General features: G+C 41.5%; 1 long non-coding RNA gene across 1 annotated transcript in view; it reads left to right on the top strand.

Moving 5' to 3' along the window:
* Nucleotides 1–3,282, top strand: part of LOC126501605 (uncharacterized) — a 5,760-nt gene extending 2,478 nt beyond the window's left edge. Inside the window, exons 2-3 of the long non-coding RNA XR_007591736.1 lie at nucleotides 366–567; nucleotides 830–3,282. This is a non-coding gene — a long non-coding RNA (uncharacterized lncRNA). The remainder of the gene's footprint in view (nucleotides 1–365; nucleotides 568–829) is intronic.
* The last annotated feature ends 1,503 nt before the right edge of the window (nucleotides 3,283–4,785 follow it).

Raw genomic sequence — 4,785 nt, 5'->3', positions numbered from 1 at the left:
AAAAAAAAAAAAAAAAAAAAAAAAAAAAAAAAAAAAAAAAAAGAAAGAAAGAAAGAAAAGAAAAGAAAATGAAATTTAGGAGCATAGCCATTAACAGACATACAGTTCACATATTAAAATATCTAAGACACATTGGAAAATTAGGAGATTATAATACTATGCTTTTTCCCCTTCACAACACCCCTGCTACCCAATGCAAATATATAATCGGACTGTACTTTCTCTACAATGTCTTCCAATTTATCTGCCAAATCTCAGTCCAGATTCTGCCAGCCCTGTTCATTCACACACAAAGCCAGGCTGCAGACACAGTGTGAGTAACAGGAAGTCTGTTTTATCACCACAAGTATCATCTCCATCTTCAGGGAGCCTATAGACTGCTACCCGGGGAAGAAATCAGGAAGTGTTTGGCTGTGAACTGTGAGAAGAAGTGACTCTCTGTGAAGATGTGACCTAATGGGGAAGGTAATCCGAGAGCAGGGCTGGCATGCTCAGTGGTTTGCAACACCGGCACTTGGGACACTGAAGAAGGAAGACACCAAGCCCGAAGTCCTGTTAGGATGTAACGTGAGTTGCTGGGTTACACAATAAGATTCTGACGCAGCAAGCAAAGAAGGGAAGAGAAGAGAAGTGGAGGAAAGGGAAAGGAGGGGAAGAGGAATGGGGAAGAGGGAAGGCCAGGGTGCCGTGAGCTCTCAACACCAAGGAACTAGGCAGGGTTCCATTGAATATGTGGGAGGTTTTTATACCAGTTGTCCAGGGATGATGGAATATTGCAAATTTCTTTTCTTCTTTTTAAATTTTACCATTATTGTTTTATGTGTTTCAGCGTTTGTCTGCATGTACATCGCTGGCTCCGGCTGCAGGGAATGTATTGCCTTCTCTGGCCTCTACAGGCAAGCAGGCACAGACATATTTGAGAGATTTTGACACGTTTAGGAGGTAGAGCCTAAATGAAGAAACTGGGTTGTTGGGAGAAGACCTTGAACTGAAACCCAGCCCCACTGCCTGTCCCCCTTTGCCTTCTCTTCCTACCAAGATGTGAACAAGCAGCCTCCCCTCTGCTGCTGCTACAGCCACAAGCTGCTTCAACCGCCATGCTTTCCCTTCATAGATGGACAGAACTCTCACACCGTGAGCCAAAACAGACCTGCCTCTCTTTGGCTGCTTATTTTCAGGTTGTCGAGAAACGAACAATGAGAAAAGTGGCTAACGTAATAGGTAAAAATCTACTAGAGACCGAGTGCCCTTAATCAGAAAACACAAACCCCTGGCACTCCAAAGTCTGACCCTTTTGAGCATCGTTGGCACACTACAAGTAGAAAACACCACACCTGACGACACATGAGAGGCCACAGACGAATCACAAACACAGACCTGCTAAAATGATGTATAAAATTGTCTTTAGGCTATGTGTATGAGGTAAGTATGAAACGTAATTTGAATTTTGTGTTTTGACTTGGATCCCTTGTACCCACAACCTATCTTACTATGCGAGCCCAGATTTTTCCCAAGTTCCAAACCAAAACCAAACCTCAACCACAGTGGTCCTGAGCATTCTGACTAAGGGATGCCCAACCTGTAAGTTGTTTACTGCCACGGGGCAGTCGATGCATTTTAGAGCCTACTCACCACTTGGCCGAAACATTTCTAATAACCAAGCCCCAGGAATTTCATGTGGGCTTCCACGCGGACAGAGTGGGAGTAGGGGCCGACTGTTTGAAGCAATGCCATGTTTCTAGCTAAGGTCTGCGTGAGCTTTTGTGTTTTGTTATCACTATGGCAAAACACAGAAGATAATCGACTGCTTGAAAGGACTTATTTCCTTTCATAGTTTCCCAGGAAAAACATAGCTATGATCTCCCTGTTAATATTTTCAGTGGTTGCGGTCTCTATTGCTCTGGGCAGGTGAAGGTAACAGTTGGTGGCAGTGGGGGGGGGGAGGGGAGGAGAGAAACAATTTTCCTTCTGTAACGCTAACAGAGGCAGAGACGAGTGAAAGCAGCACAAGGTCAAAGGTCAAAGGTCATACCCCCACGCTAGTGCTAGGCCAGCGCTAGACCACTCATCCTCAGCCTTCTAGATTGTGAGCTGAGCCTGGTGGTTCAGGCCAGGAATCTCGGCACTTGGGAGACTAAGGCAGGAGAGTCACTGCGAGTTTGAGGTCAGTCTGGGCTACAGAATGAGACCCTGTTTTTAAAAAAGAAAATTTTTTTTATCAATGCCGTGTACTTAATTATATAAAGAGTTTGTTGTTGTTGTTGTTGTTGTTGTTGGGATCCAGCAAGGAACTTTCCATCTGTCTGGTGTTAATTAGTTGTTTTTAAACACTAATTTGGGACATGGTGCATTTTGGTTGTTTTATAAATAGAGTAAAAAAAAAAAAACCCACTGAAACTGTTGGGAAAATTTAAACAAGTAAAGCAATTCCATGTCCCTGCTTGACACCAGTTTGTCCCAGAGGTGACACAACTGTATAGTTTTTGACAACACCTGAAATTTATATATATGAGACGAAATCCTACTGGCTAACTTGGAACTCACGATGTAAACCAAACTGGGCTTGAACACACAGAGGTGTGCCTCTGCCTCCTGAGTGTGGGGCTAATGGCATACACCCCAATACCAGGCCTTCTCACAGTACTCTCTCCAAGGGAGAAAATCCTTTCAGAAGTAACTGTCTTCATTTATTAATAGGGTTGCTCCCTGAACCTGGTGTGTGTGTGTGTGTGTGTGTGTGTGTGTATGCGTGTGTGGGGGTGTGTTTGTGTGCGTGCGCAAGTATTTAAATACCAATTGGCACAGACCCCAGCAGTTAAGGGCTTCCTTCAACTTCCTACTTAAGTGGCCAGTCACAAGTCTGGGCCTCTCGTACTTGTAAACAACTGGCTGTAAAGTAGGGGTTCCCATGATCTCTTCAAAACCATAATTTATCACACTGGTTCTCAGCCTGTGGGTCATGACCCTTTTGGGAGGGTTAAACAACCATTTCATAGGGCTCACATATCAGATATCCTTTCATATCAGATATTTACATTGCAATTCATAACAACAGCAAAATGACAGTAATAAAGTAGCCGTGAAATAATTGTATGTTTGTATGTTTGGGGTCACCACGACAGGAGGAACTGTATTAAAGGGTTACAGCACTGGGGAGGTTGAGAACCGCTGATTTATTAGACTGGTTCATGGAACTTGAAAATTCTTTCTACTTTAATCTATTGGTTTATTACCAAAGATGTAGACAGATAGACAGATAGATGATAGGTATACGCACACATATAGATGATAGATAGATAGATAGATAGATAGATAGATAGATAGATAGATAGGATTTTAGAAATGTTTATTCCTAATTATATGAAATAATTAGATTTATAAATAAGGTTTTTTTTTGGGGGGGTAGGGAGGGTTCTGAGACAAGATTTCTTTGTATAGTCCTGGCTGTCTTGGAACTCACAGAGATCCACCTGCCTTTGCCTCCTGAGTGCTGGTGTGTGCCAACACCGCCTGGCTATGACAGATATTTTAAGTATGATGAAAAAGACTGAGTGTTAAGAAACACTGAATTTGTACTGCTGGCTACCCTCTCCTTGCTTCCCTGCCTGCTGCCCTGTGCTGTGAACTTAAACTGCAGCTTTGAAACTCCTAAGGACGGCAGAGCAAACATCCCCCTCCGTGCGGAGACAGCTCTCTCATCCCATTGCTTTTTGTTCTGAAAAGGAAGAAATACTGAGTATAAATTACTAAACTGCTGACTCTCAGATATAAATGATTTTTTATTTTGAATATTTTTAAAGGAGGGAAAGTTATTTGGCGATCCTAAGGATCAAACTGTGTCATATAAGAAGATAAATATTGCTTTCTTTTTCTGTACTTTTAGAGTTTGATTACGTGACATGGGAGTTTCTCTTCTGGTCTTGGTGTTTGAAGGCCCATCCCTAGTTGAGGTGTTACTGGGAACTGATAGCAGCTGGGAGAGGGAGAGCCAGCTTTCTATACGGGTGTGACCCCTGGTAGGTCAACCATGGCCAGGATACCATCCCGTTCTCAAGGGTGTGTGTGAGTCTGTGGCCGGGGCACTTGCATATAGGCCTTATAAAAAGGTTTGTGTGGCTATGATCAAGATAACATTAAATGCAATTTTCAAGGAATAACAATATTATTTAAAAAAAAAACAATGCTGCTGCCTCCTATGCCTTCAGAATTTTATTTAGCTTTTATTAAACTTCAGATTCCTATCTATAAATTCTAGTGCTATTATATGGCCCTCATAGGGTCAATAAAATGACTTAAAGTTTTAGTACAGTATAATAGCCACCAGTATTAATTCCCAGTTTTCTCTAATGTTTCTGGCATATTTAGGGGTTTAACTTTTCTTTATTATTTATTATTTCAAGACTGTTATCTATGTCACTTTAAATTTTCAAGAGTATTAGAATAAGTTGTGTATGTGTATAAAAAGAAATGGTTTGATTTGAAAGTTTTTTTTATAATAAAGTTTATTTAATTTTTTTAAATAGAAGACACTCCTAGTACCGGAGAATGTTCTGATTTAAAAACAGAGCTGCTGAAGACATACACAACTAGTTGAGTTGAGAGGAGGTCTTAAGAAGGTGCTGCTGTCTCTTATATGACTAGTATCATACAGAGAGATGACAAGGACTCATGGGGAAGAGAAAGCGCTGGCAGATGGCCACTTCTTTTAGGGGGGGCATTTTCTTTCAAACCACCATAGGTACTTTGTATTTGGTACCTCTATCAAACTAGTACAATAATAGTAAA

This window comes from Alexandromys fortis, unplaced genomic scaffold, assembly GCF_014885135.2.
Source record: "Alexandromys fortis isolate MF-2015 unplaced genomic scaffold, M_Fortis_MF-2015_v1.1 scaffold_5, whole genome shotgun sequence".
Taxonomy (NCBI): Eukaryota; Metazoa; Chordata; class Mammalia; order Rodentia; family Cricetidae; genus Alexandromys; species Alexandromys fortis.
Note: the sequence above shows the minus strand (reverse complement) of the source record. Positions and strands in the feature narration are given on the sequence as shown.